The following is a 14,455-nucleotide window of genomic DNA, read 5'->3' on the forward strand; positions in this document are numbered from 1 at the left end:
CAGAAGGAGTTTCATCTTATGTGGTATTGTTGCACTTCTTTCACAAGCTGAATCTCATAAGAAGTTTTTGATAGTGCTCATTGGCCCTTACTTGGTAATACAGGCTCTTCAGACTCACTAGCAAAATGCCTCAGTTTCTGAGCAACCCAACAGAAGCTGGAATCTGACCATGGGGCTAGTATCAGACTTGAGAATGTCATTGTTCTCCACAGTAATGCAGATCGATGAGGCATGACTGTGCAGTTAGAACTCTGCTTCCTAACTTGTCTTATGATAAATTCACACCAGCTAAGGGATACTTTCTCCCTTACAATGACAGCACAATGCCTGCTATACATAGCTGCTCTATCAATCTTGGCTGAAGCATTAATCAAATATGAGTTAATAACATTTATTAACTACTAGGAATTAATGAACACAATATTGCACAAAGACCTCGTTTCTCCATCCTCATTCGTTTTACTTCAGAGGGAGGGTATTAAAGACTGGTTTGTTGCTCCAAATTAAATCTTGCACCCGAGGAGTGTCTCACTCATCTCCCCTAATTCCAGCCCTGGTTAAAAGAGAAAAAATAGATTTATCTAATATTTACATAGCTTTGCAGAAACAATTCTAATTAATATTCACAAAACTTTCAAAATATACAAAATGCTCCTTTAAATATTTTTTTAAATATATATACATGGGTGCTCTGAAATCAAGAAAGAAGTAAACACTCCTCTGAACAGGTCCTCTGAGCATCTCATACATCTGCATTTTCCTGAATTATTATAGGCAGGTGAGCTAAGTGCTGGTTTCTGGCAGGGACCATGCATTCATCTGTATCCCCAGAGCTTGGTCCTTTGCTAGGATGTAGAAGGTAATGTCATAGTACAGAACGAATAAGGCTCTGGATCATATTGTTCAGAGTTCAAGTTCTAATTGACCTCCTTACTAATTGGGTGATCCTTAACCTCTCTAATCCTCACTGACCTTACGTGGAAAAGAAGGGTTGTTATGACCATGAAAGGAGATGGATTATGTGGACTACCTGACACTTAATAGGTGCTCAAATATCTTTCAGATGGAATTACCTTAGGTCATTAATTTTCCCTTCAATTTGTTCTGAAGCAAGATTTCTTCTTAAGCCGTTTCTCATTTTGCAATCTGTGTGAACCAAACGCATCCATAATGAGAATGATGTGATATTCTTCAAAAGAATTATCGATCCCAAGAATGTGGGCCCAAAATGGGTCTTTAATATTTATCCTACAGAAGGCCATTCAATATCTGTTTCATTAAAAATAAAGGTCAGTAGGACGATATTTTCCCTAAACTCATTTAAACCACACTGAGATTTATCCTTGCCCTTCAAAATAGCTTTACATTCTCATCTCAGGGCCATAAAAGTTGACATATTGATGTCGAATACAAATTATAGGTTCACAGCCATATCAGATCTCTGATGTTGCTCAGTGGCAACTCAATTAACTGCGTTTGGCTTTGTTCTCTTGCCTACACACCCAAGTGAATTCTGGATACAATGAATAATTTCTGTTCCATTCTCATATTTTGAAATAATTTTTACCAGTTGACCCTTCTGTCTTTATCAACTCTGGGCACTTCATTGAGTCATTAACAAGAATGAGCTGCTAACATGTGACAGAGATGAAAAATGCTGGGAGCTGGGGCCAGGGATCCAGCGTTCATAAAGTTCCTTGGCAGCTTCCCAAGAAGCATACCAAGTTCTGCTAACATCTTAGCATGCAGACAGTGTCTTTCAAAAACATTCATAAATATTCTTTTAAAGTGATAATGCGATGAGAGTGTAGTGAAATGGCCACACTCACACTTTGCAGTTGCGACTATAAGCTGGTAATGTGGATGGTAATTTGACAATATTAATCAAAAGTGGATATCTCATTTCTAGGAAGTTGTCTTAAGGATTTTACCATAAAGACACATATACAAGATGTTTCCCATAGCATTAGTTTTGTTTTGTTTTGTTTTTTCACATGGGCAGGCACCGGGAATGGAACCCGGGTCTCTGGCATGGCAGGCGAGAACTCTGCCTGCTGAGCCACTGTGGCCCGTCCCATAACATTAGTTTTAATGATGAAATTTGGAAATACCCTAAAATCCAGCAATAAAAGATTAATTAAATAAATTATGATACATCATTCACTGGAAAATTATTGTCATTTCCATGTATAATAATGAAAAGACATCTCCAAAGTATTATATACAAAGTAAAGTTACAGAACAATGTATATTTCAGGATCCCAAAATAAGCTAATTAATTAAATTTAATCACAATGTAACTCAGATATGAAAAAAATGTAGATGCTTATCTTTTCAGGAGTACTTTACTTCCTAGGTAGAGTGGGAATTATGAAATTTAGTCCAATTAATTTAATATGCAGACCAATCCTATACTCTAAACTGGTTTTTACATTTCTTGTTTCTTTGGGATAACCTATCTTTTCAGAATGCTCTCCCATTCTCCTATACTTCTCCAAGAGAGGGTCTGGAAACGTGAAGGACTGGTGGACAGGACCACATGGGATTTGGAGGAAAGGGGCCTCAGGACCTTGCGCAGGTTGGTGTCTGCTGAGTCGTGTGGGCAGAATTCTATTTCTTCAAGTTCTGCTGGTCGTGCTGCTTGGGCCTGAGGCTGATGAACCTCTGCTCTTTCTTCCTTGGTACTTCCATGGTTGTGCCTTGCTCCTTGGCCCTTCCATGACACAGAAATATTCCCAAGATGCTGCTGCTCTTTTCACTGTTAGTACTACTTAAACTGAGGATTCAGCCCTTTGGTTCTCAAGGCAGACTCCTCCTAGCTGCTGCCATTTCCTCCTTCAACCTCAGTTACAGGTCACCTGTTCTACTCCTGCCCCTCTTCCACCTTGTAGCCACGGTTGCTGCTTGCATCAAGAGAGGCTCCAAGAGAGGCTCACAAGTTCAGGCTAGATCCTGATCTGGCTGACCACGCTGCTCTCTCTGTGTGGAAAGGAGGCCGTAATGCACGTTGCTGGTTGCTAAATTCCCAAATGTGAGTGGGGCAAAAAAGCCTCTGTCATCAGCGCTCCCCTTGACTTTGCAGCCCTCCCTTCTCTGGGGCGATTGGGACATAAGTCTTTCTGCTTCTATCTTCTCCCTGTAGTGCCTTTCTTCTCCCTTTCAACCACTAAATCATAAAGGAACAGGCTCTTCTTATTATCTGGTTTGGAGAGCCCCGCGAGTCATAGCCCTTGGTTTCTTGAGAGGACAGCTGTTCTTCCACTTTTCATGAACGATGAACAGGTTGTAGCTGAGAGAAACCAGTCTACTGAAAAAGGATCATAGAGGTGGAGATGTGCTTAACTTTTTGTGCTAATTACACATGCAACTTAATATTCTAGGGTGATGTGTACCGAACTGTGGACAACAGCCATCCCTGAAGGTAGGACTCAATACTGGCTCCAGATCAGAATAAGATGAAGGTCTTTAGTGAATTACCTTTAGCCCAGTCTTATGAACAATATCTGAAAAGCAGCTGTCCTAGAATCTAAGGGTCATTGGATTTTGTTGCATTTCTTAATCTTTTGTCTTCTATGGCATCAAGACTTATGAATCTCCATGGGTTATTCACACTGAAAGTTCATTCCCACATAAATGAGTGAGTTTAGAAGTGGACCAGAAAGTTTAGATATCAGTGGTCATATACCAATATCATGCTACCATCGAATAAAGTTTCCATTGATCTATGTGAAAAAATGAAAGGGAATAATAGCAGTGCATCAAAATGCCAGTGGGAAAGAAAAACTGATCATCTCAAGTGAAATTTCAAGTAGAAAATCAAAAGTGTCATTTATATATAGTTTTATATGTAGTTTCCTACCTTTTAAGTGTAGGATGTGAGGCAGTTTATGAACCCCGGTACAGTGGCTCCCTGAGGATTGTACCATCTCTTAGATGTTGTATTTATGCTTATAATACGTAAGATTTCATCTTTTACTGCTTTAAAAATATTCTTTTTAAGTGACTAAATTTGCTTTGCTGTCCACATTTAGGAACACTTTGGGTGGGAAAAAGGAGCTTCCCAGATTTTTAATTTCTCGTGAAGTCGTTTTTTAAAAATTAGTTTCCATGAACGAGGATCTTTCACTTTCCAAAGATTGTTGGGATATTTTACAAAGTTTTATTGAGGAGGAAAAAAAATCTATTTTGAAATTTAAAAAAGGAAAAATGATCATGCATCAATACCTTGTAGCTGGAGTAAGAGTCATAAAATTAAGCACACTAAATATTAAGATCTATGCTATTAATACAGCAGTAGCAAGACAATAAGATGGGGACAAAAAGCATATAGAATCACTGTATACTTCCAAGGCAGCGTTGCCTCAGAGAGCTGTCTTTTAAGGATTATGTCATACCTGCTTCTAACAATACAAGGCAATCTTGACCTAATCATATGCATTAGGAAGAATTGGTGTTCAAAAAAATATTCAATTACCTTTCATTTGTTGATGCACATGATGACAAGGAACTGTTTAGATGTGAAAATTCTCATTTCTACAATTAACAGAATTCCACCGTCACATGGAGAAAAACTGAGCACTGGAGTCCTAGAAAAGTCCTACAACAGCTTCTTCACTAGTGGTTTTAATAGTGCAGTAGGTATGTTGGGGGATTAAATCATCTCCCCACAAAACATGTTCAAGTCCTAACCCCTGGTCCTGTGGATGTGAACATATTTGTAAATAAGATCTTCGAAGACCCTAATAGTTAACATGAGGCTAAACTGAACCAGGGGGCCTTAATCCAATTTGATTGGAGTCCTTATAAGCAGGGTAAATTTGGACACAGAAGTACAAGCCAGAGGAGGAGATAGAAGGAGACATGGCCATGTGATGGAGGCAGAGAATGAGTCACCACCTGAACATACAGAATTCAGAGAAATTGGGATCCTGCTGAAACCTTGATTTTGGATTTCTAGTCTCCAGAACTGTGAGATAACAAATTCCGGTTGTTTAAGCCAACCAGTCTGTGGTTTTTGACCTAGCAAACCTGGCAAACTAAGACAAAGTGTATCACTAAGGAGACAGAGAGCTGGCACAAAGACTATTAGAGTTTACTCTCAGTCAGTTACCACCACCCGTAATTAGAAAGAATCCATAGCATGCCCTCAGTCCATAATTTGAGAGAGGAGAAAGGGGACTCTTAAAAAAATGGACTTGAATTTACTCTGGATCCATTCATACCATTGGATGACTTAACAGAGCTCAATGGGTAAATAAACTATCAAGGGTTGGCTCCTACCATTTAATGTGGTTTGTAAACAATGCTTGGGGGTAGAGAATCTTACACAGGAGATAAAGCAACCACAAGCTTAATAATCATCTGCACAATGCGAGACATCACTAAACCTTTATGAAAGATGGCCTAGAATCTACATCGTTCAAGAAGCTGAACTTGGGCTCTTTCAATGAGAAAATATATCCTTCAAAATTAAAAGGAACTAGACACACAAAAAAACCTGCAAGAATGGTGTGGTGTTAATTTCTGCCTCTAATGCTACCACAATTTAAAATTTAATCCTTGTGCTTTATAGTTACCACAACAGTGAAAGATCATAGTCAACAGAATTGTTTCCATTTCAATGGCTGATTAAATTAGCTGTTTGGCATATTTAAAGCCAACACAATTAGATTTGCTGTAAATAATAGTGCTGCAATTTATATCATTAAAACTTTCTAGAAATGCTAACTAAAATGGCAGAATGCTTCAAATAAAAAACAAAACCTTATGAAAAGTGAGTCTTTTGGGTCTTTTGGCATCCAGTTTCAGTGACAGTTATGGGAGAAGATATGACATGAAACGTAGAAGACTGGTCAGTTCACTTGGAGTCAAACATACTCTCAACTTATCTTCTTGCCTTTAGCTTATCAGAGAACAAAAAATGGAACATGCATTCATGCTGCTGCCATGGTGTGACCTTACAGATGCCATTATCTACAGATGTCACTAGCCCTTAGCCAATCTTTTTGCTCCTATGATCTACAGGAGTTTTGATCTTGGTTCCTGGGTTATGGCTGCAAGTGTCCAATGCTGACATCTGGGTATGTGATCCTGAGACGGACCAACATCTATCACCAGAGGAAGCCTTGTGATTCTCCATCAAGCTGAACTCCAACTGGGACTTTGACACCAACACAGACTGAATTTGGCCATCTATAAAATAGCTTGAAAACAGCTTTTATGCCTTCCTTTAAGACACTGAATTCAACTCCGCCTCCTAGAGGTCTAAAATGGAACGAGACTCCTAGGTATGAGACCCACAGGTATTTTTCAAATAACTTTTCCCTTTGCTCAAGTCCACTCAGGAAGGATTTTTTTTTTTTATTAAAATGGAAGCACCTTCTTCAATCTGCCTATTGGATCCAGGCAGATTCAGACAATTAGTAAAGCAACCAAACACATTCCTGTGATGACACAACTGAGGAGGCTCCAGAGTCCAGTCACTTCCACCTAATGTCCCCTGCCCAGCCCAGGCAGAGTAACCCCTCCTCAGAGAGTCCCAGTGAACATTGCTCTCATTTAGCCTTTAAACCTAAATAGGCAACTAATGATACAAAGAACTCTATTTACTCAACTAGACTATACATTCATTCAAATAGGAGCCACATCATATATTTCTTTGTATACCTGATTTATAATACAATTCCTTAAATGTATTAAGGACCCAATAAATTCTTGTTGACTGATTAAGAGAGATAGTTCTCTAGTCATGTTCATAGCTTCAGCAAAGTAGATGGCTTTTGTGGATTACCAGGATAATTTCTGAGTAAATGAATAAATGAAAGAAAAATATATTAAGATATTTTCAGTTAATAATTCTAAGGAAGAATTAGTGAGAGAATTTGCAGAAAGGCAGTGAAAAGGAGAGGAATGAACACTGCTGTGGAAGCCTATGAAACCGTATTTAAATACTACTCCAAAGAGTAATGAGTTAAATTATGTTGGATTAAATCACCTTGCTTCTTTAAAGTGAGGATTTTGATTACTGAGTCGTTAGGCAGACAGATAATCCTTTCACTTTCTGGTATAGTAAAGTAGACAGAGGGAAATACCTGAAATCTTTGAACAATAATCCAGCTGCTTTAATCGCTGCTTAATGATTGTATAGCCTTAATCTTGTGCCCTTGTGATTATAAAAGCCTTCTAACTGACCTTGACTTGCACCCATTTTGTTCAGTTTTTTGACTTTGGAGTCCTGTAATCACTAAAGACAGCCCCTAATGTTTACTAATAAAGGGCCGTGGTCCCCTCTCTCAGAAAGACTTCTCTGAGTCTCTGGTCTTTCTCATTTGCTGTGTGTTAGATTATTATGCAATTATCACTTCCATCAATGTCAGAACTCTTCAGAACGTTGATTCTATGAGATGGTAATAGATGTTAATGTGAACAATGATTCCACAGTCAGATACATTTGGGACACACTAGGTTTAACAAAGTAAAAATGGGTTTCTTTAAAAATATATAAATAGGGTGGGCCATGGTGGCTCAGCAGGCAGAATTCTCACCACCAAGCTGGAGACCCGGGTTTGATTCCTGGTGTCCACTCATGCAAAAAAAAATATATATATATGTGTGTGTGTGTGTGTGTGTGTGTGTGTGTGTGTGTGTGTATGTCTATACCTATATCTATCTATATAGATAGAGAGAGAGAGAGAGAGATAATAAATACAGGGTCTTGAGTCAGCCCAGAACTAACCCACCCTATGTCCAAAATTATCTTGATAACTGAAACTGTTTCTAGCCAAAGTGGACCTGCCTGACATGTGTAGTAGCTTAGACTTTAACCTATAAGTTACCTGTACCTTATCATAGTACTAAAAATCACGTCTGTCATCATATTAAGGCCTTCATTTCCTTACATACATTCTGTGACTAAACATGTAATCAATATGTGTGTGCTCAGTAAATATATCACCCCTAATTGCATCATCTAGAGCTATTGTGCTCATTATCCTAAAACCTGCTGTATTTTGATACTTTAAAACTACCAGAATTACTGTAGTTTGAAGAGACAAATTTTTCAGCCAATAGGCCATTTAATCTCCTGCTTTGCACCTAGCAATGAACTTTCTCTCTTTGAAACCCTGGTATCTCAGGAATTGGTCATGTAAGCATAGAGAATCTATGCCTTTGTCCAGTATCACTATTATGTATAAAATGTGGAGCTTATATTAAAAATCTCTCTGATTTCAGAAGAAGGAATGGCAAGGGATGGAACACAGGTTCAAGTTTTACTCAGGGCTAGCTTTATAAAAGAACGTGTATCTAAAAGGACCATTTCCTTAAAAAAAAAAAAAAGTCTTCACTCAAAGAAAATGGCTCATTCTAACAGATTTTATAGAGATGGATTTTTGGAGTTGTTCAGATATTATCTTATTTAGGATTTTCACATTTATGCTCCAGTTACAGTTTGCTGAAGCTGCTGAAATGCAATATACCAGAAATGGACTTGCTTTTATAAAGGGGATTTATTAAGTTACAAGTTACAATTCTAAGGCCGTGAAAATGTCCAAATGAAGGCACCAGCAAGAAAATGCCTTCACTCAAGAGAGGCCAATCGCGTCTGCAGTGTTTCTGTCAAGTGGAAAGGCGCCTGGTGACTTCTGCTGACCTTGTCTCTAAGCTTCGGGTTTCAAACGGCTCTCTCGGCATCCTCAAGTGTCTGTGACTTAGATCTCTCCAAAATCTTCTCCTTTTAAAGGACTCAACCTTTAAGGGTGGTGTCACATCTCCACGGAAATAACTTAATCAAAAGGCCCCACCCAACAAGGGGTCTGCCCCCACAAGGTTGGATTAAAAGATCATGTCTTTTCTGGGGTACACAACAGTTTGAAAGCAGCACAACTCCCAAGTAAAATGAATCTATAAATTTCTTTTATTGTCCTCATTGGGTTTTGCAATCCATGCTAAATTAGTCTTTTAAAGTGATTTGACCATGATAATTTTATCTTTTGCTAACAAATTATTAAACTTATAAATATCAATTTCCTCCCAAGCATTTTCATTATTGCTCACTCACCCATCCCCTTTAACTGAGCTTTCCTAGTCATGTTACAAATACCATATTAGTATCATTTAGTGTTTCATTTTTGAATTGTTGTAGAAATACTTTTTTGTTTTTAGTCCTTGTTTATTTAAACAAACATAAAATTTACTAACTTATTTACTTACCCTCATGTGTTAGTTAGATTCAGTTGTCAACTTGGCCAGGTGAGCATACCTAGTCTTGTTGCTGCGGACATAAGTCAACAGTACGTGAACCTCATTTGTTGCTAATTACATCTGCAGTCGGCTAGGAGGCGTGTCTGCTGCAATGAGTGACGTTTGACTTAATTGGCTGGTGCTTAAATGAGAGAACGCAGCATAGCACAGCCTAAGCACCTCCGCATTCCTCATCTCAGCACTGGCAGCTCAGCCCAGGCCTTTGGATATGCAGAAAGAAGTCACCCCGGGTAAAGTTGTTGGAACCCAGGGGCCTGGAGAGAAGACCAGCAGAGACCATCTTGTGCCTTCCACGTAAGAAAGAACCTCAGTGGAAAGTTAGCTGCCTTTCCTCTGAAGAACCAACAAAATAAATCCCCTTTTATTAAAAGCCAATCCGTCTCTCGTGTGTTGCATTCCGGCAGCTAGCAAACTAGAACACCTCATTTCCCATATCTCATAGCATTTACCTGGCAATATAATTTTTTTACTGGAGAAGTGAAGCCAATGTTATTTCCTAAGAGGGTCTTTGTGTGGTAAACCTTCTGAGGTATGTGTGTCTAGTAATATTTCCATTTTCACTTTGGGACTTAAAAATCAGTTAACTAGATAGAGAATTATGTGTTCAACGCTCTTTTCCTTTACCAACTTGAAAATGTTTTTTTATGCTTTACTTTTGAGAAGTCCAATGTCAATCAGAGCTTTTCCTTATGTGTGAACTGCTTTTTCTCTTTAGAAGATTTGAGTTTTCTATTTATTTTCAATGTTCACACATTTCCCTATAATGTTTCCCAGTGAGGGTTCCTACTGTTTACTTTTGGCATTTTTTGAGTCTTTAATATTGAATTCTTATGCTTTATGCTTTTTAATTCTGGAAAATTCTCAAAATTATTTCTTCCCACATTGATACTGTCTCCTTCTGTAATTCCAGTTATATTTGTTACCTGTATCACTTAACATTTCTTTTGTATTGACCAACTATTTGTATCTATTATTGTTTTGCAGAATTCCTTGTTTTGATATTCCAACTCATTGATTTTTTTCTCTGCACCCATTCTGCCTTCGATCTTTATTTTATTCTATTTTTACATTGTATATCACTTTCACGGTCAGGTTCATGTGTCAACTTGGCCAAGTGGTGGCTGGGCAAGTGTTGGCTTGTCTGTTGCAATGAGGACATTTCAAAGAATTAAATCATGATCATGTCAGCTGTAACCACAGCTGATTCCATTTGTAATCGGCCAAAGGGGCATGTCTTCTGCAATGAGTGATGCTTAATCTAATCACTGAAAGCCTTATAAGGAGGATTCAGAAGAGACAGGCTCTTCCTGTTTCGGCTGGTGAGTCTCCCCTGTGGAGTTTATCCAGACCCTGCATTGGAATCGTCGGCGCCACTGCCTACTCTGCGGATTTTGGACTCTGCATTCCCGCAATCACATGAGACACTTTTATAAATTTTATATTTGCGAGAATCACAACACAGACCCTTAGGATTTTGGAGCAAAGCCTTACCATCTGCTGCAGATAACTACTCTCCTTTTGAGAAACAGCTTTTGACCTGCTACTGGGCCTTAGTAGAGACTGAACGCTTAACCATGGGCCACCAAGTTACCATGAGACCTGAGTTGCCTATCATGAGCTGGGTGTTGTCTGACCCACCAAGCCATAAAGTTGGGTGTGTGCAGTAGCACTCTATTGTAAAATGGAAATGGTATATACGAGATAGAGCCAGAGCAGGTCCTGAAGGCACAAGTAAGTTACATGAGGAACTGGAGCAAATGCCCATGGTTTCCACTCCTGCCACATTACCTTCTCTTTCCCAGACCAGAGCTATGGCTTCTTGGAGAGTTCCTTACAGTGAATTGACTGAGGAAGAGCAAACTCGGGCCTGGTTTACAGATGGTTTAGCATGATATGCAGGTACCACCCGAAAGTGGACAGCTGCAGCATTACAACTCCTTTCTGGGGTGTCCTTGAAGGACAGTGGTGAGGGGAAATTCTCCCAGTGGGCAGAACTTTGAGCAGTGCCCCTGGTTGTTCATTTTGCTTGGAAGGAAAACTGGCCAGAGGTGCATTTGTATACTGACTCATGGGCTGTTGCTAATGGTTTGGCTGGATGGTCAGGGACTTGGAAAGACCATAATTGGAAAATTGGTGACAAAGAGGTCTGGGGAAGAAGTATGTGGATAGACCTTTCTGAGTGGGCTAAAAATATGAAGATATTTGTGTCCCATGTGAATGCACACCAGAGGGTGACTTCAGCAGAGGAAGATTTTAATAATCAAGTGGATAAGATGACCCGTTCTGTGTATACCAGTCAACTTCTTCCCCCAGCAACTCCTGTCATTGCCCAATGGGCTCATGAACAAAGTGGTCATGGTGGTAAGGATGGAGGTTATGCATGGGCTCAGCAACATGGACTTCCACTTACCAAGGCTGACCTGGCTACAGCCACTGCTGAGTGCCAATCTGCCAGCAGCAGAGACCCACACTCAGTCCCCAGTATGGCACCATTCCCCGAGGTGATCAGCCAGCTACATGGTGGCAGGTTGATTACATTGGACCACTCCCTTCATGGAAAGGGCAGCAATTTGTTCTAATTGGAATAGACACATACTCTGGATATGGGTTTGCTTTCCCTGCACGTAATGCTTCTGCCAAAACTACCATCGTTGGCTTACAAAATGCCTTATCTGTCATCATGGCATTCCACATAACATTGCTTCTGATCAAGGAACACACTTCACAGCAAATGAAGTGTGGGAATGGGCACATACTCATGGAATTCTCTGGTCTTACCATGTTCCCCATCATCCAGAAGCAGCTGGATTGATAGAACAGTGGAATGGCCTTTTGAAAACTCAATTACGGTGCCAACTAGGTGGCAATACCTTGAAAGGCTGGGGTAATGTTCTCCACGAAGCTGTATATGCTCTGAATCAGCATCTGCTGTATGGTGCTGTTTCTCCCGTAGCCAGGATCCATGGGTCCAGGAACCAAGGGGTGGAAATGGGAGTGGTACCACTCATTATTACTCCTAATGATCCACTAGGAAAATTTTTGCTTCCTCTCCCTGCGACCCTGAGCTCTACTGGTCTACAGGTTTTAGGTCCAAAATGGGGAGGGTTTCCTCCAGAACAAACAATGATTCCACTGAACTGGAAGTTAAGACTGCCACTTGGTCACTTTGGGCTACTTATGCCACTGGATCAACAAGCCAAGAAGAGGATTACATTATTGTCTGGGGTAACTGACCCTGACTATCAGGAAGAAGTAGGACTGCAACTACATAATGGAGGTAAAGAAGAGTTTTCTTGGAATATAGGAGATCCCCTAGGGCATCTTTTAGTACTAACATGCCCTGTGATTAAAATCAATGGAAAACTGCAACAACACAATCCAGGCAGGTCTATCAATGGCTTTGAAACTTCAGGAATGAAGGTTTGGGTCACCCCACCAGGTAAAGAACCACGGCCAGCTGAAGTGCTTGCTGAGGGTAAAGGGAACATGGAATGGGTAGTGGAAGAAGGTAGTGATAAATATGAACTTCGACCATGTGATCAGTTACAGAAACGAGGAATGTAATGCTGTTTTGTTCATGTTATACTATTGAAGTTGTAAGATATCAAGTTTAAGAATGAATATTACTGAAGGACTTGCGCCCTATTCTGGAGAGATTTAATGTGTTTCCAGTTATATGCAGGGAAGTTGAATATTGTTAGGTGAAAGAAAAAAAATGTGTGTTTTATTGTTTTTTATTTAGAAATTAGGTATGGTTTAAGGTGGTATGTATAGTTGCCAAGTTGACAAGGGGTGGACTGTCATGGTCAGGTTCATGTGTCAACTTGGCCAAGTGGTGGTTGGGCAAGTGCTGGCTTGTCTGTTGCAATGAGGACATTTCATAGAATTAAATCATGATCATGTCAGCTGCATCCACAGCTGATTCTATTTGTAATCAGCCAAAGGGGCATGTCTTCTGCAATGAGTGATACTTAATCTAATCACTGAGGATTCAGAAGAGACAGGCTCTTCCTGTTTTGGGTGGTGAGTCTCTCCTATGGAGTTCGTCAAGACACTCCATCGGAATCATTGGCTTCACAGCCTACTCTGCGGATTTTGGACTCAGCATTCCTGTGGTCACATGAGACGCTTTTATAAATTTTATATTTGCGAGTGTTCCCTGTTGATTCTGTTTCTCCAGAGAACCCTAACTAATATAATCACCAATTGATTTTTATCTTCATAAAGAATTATCTTTGCTTTATGTTTCTAATACTTTTCCTTATTTTCAGAATATCAATCAGGCTATGTTCTAGTTTGTAAAAGCTGCTGGAGTGCAATACCAGAAACTGAATGGCTTTTAGAAAGTGGAATTTATTAATTTGCCAGTTGACAGTTCTAAGGCCATGAAAAAGTCCAAATTAAGGCAAGGCTATAAAAATTCCAGTCTAAGGCATCCAGGGAAAGAAACCTTAGTTCAAGAAGTTCCATGACACTTGGGGTTTCTCTCTCAGCCAGGAAGGCGCATGGTGACATCTGCTAGCTTTCTCTCCTCATTTCATAAGACTTTTCTGGGTGCATTTTCCTTCTGCTCCAAAGGTCTCTGGCTGTGTAGACACTGTTGGTTCTGATGGCCCTAAAGCTTTTCCGAAAATGGTTCCCTCTTAAAGGATTCCAGTAAGCAACCCCATCTTGAATGGGTGGAGACACATCTCCAAGGAAACAATCAGAAAGATCCCACCCAGCAATATTGAAAGAGGATTAAAGGACGTGGCTTTTCTGGGGTACATAATACCTTCAAACCAGCACAGGCTAATTTTAAATGATTCTTCTGTCTGGTCCATGAATTCTGCTTCATCTGGGTAGGTTGTCCAGTCTGTTTTTTGATTAGAGTATTTACACTCCTCAGAAGTTTTCCAGTTGCTGCCTGTGAGCTCATAATTCCCTGAGGTTATCTGCTAACTTGACTACTAATGCAAAGTGGGGAAAGGAGCGAAAATCTCAGGACCTAGTTCATATCACTTCTGGTGAGTTTAGGGGAGCTGAAATATATTGAAGCCAATATTCTCTGGAATTACAAACTGGGCTCTCTCACTATCTGTTTGCCACCCTCACCCAACTCCAATTCTGACCTCAGAGCAAACCTCTACCCTAGGGCCTCATACTGCAACAGTCCGGTCTCTCAGTTACAATCACCTGATGGGATTGCGGGTGG

General features: G+C 39.9%; 1 long non-coding RNA gene across 1 annotated transcript; it reads right to left on the bottom strand.

The window, feature by feature from the left end:
* Positions 1-443: 443 nt before the first annotated feature.
* On the bottom strand, positions 444-14,115 carry LOC143647862 (uncharacterized). Its single transcript, XR_013158216.1, has 3 exons — positions 14,036-14,115; positions 1,074-1,146; positions 444-553 (listed from the first exon to the last, which is right to left on the bottom strand). It is a non-coding gene; the product is annotated as an uncharacterized LOC143647862 (long non-coding RNA).
* Positions 14,116-14,455: the final 340 nt, after the last annotated feature.

Source organism: Tamandua tetradactyla, chromosome 10 (genome assembly GCF_023851605.1).
Source record: "Tamandua tetradactyla isolate mTamTet1 chromosome 10, mTamTet1.pri, whole genome shotgun sequence".
NCBI lineage: Eukaryota > Metazoa > Chordata > Mammalia > Pilosa > Myrmecophagidae > Tamandua > Tamandua tetradactyla.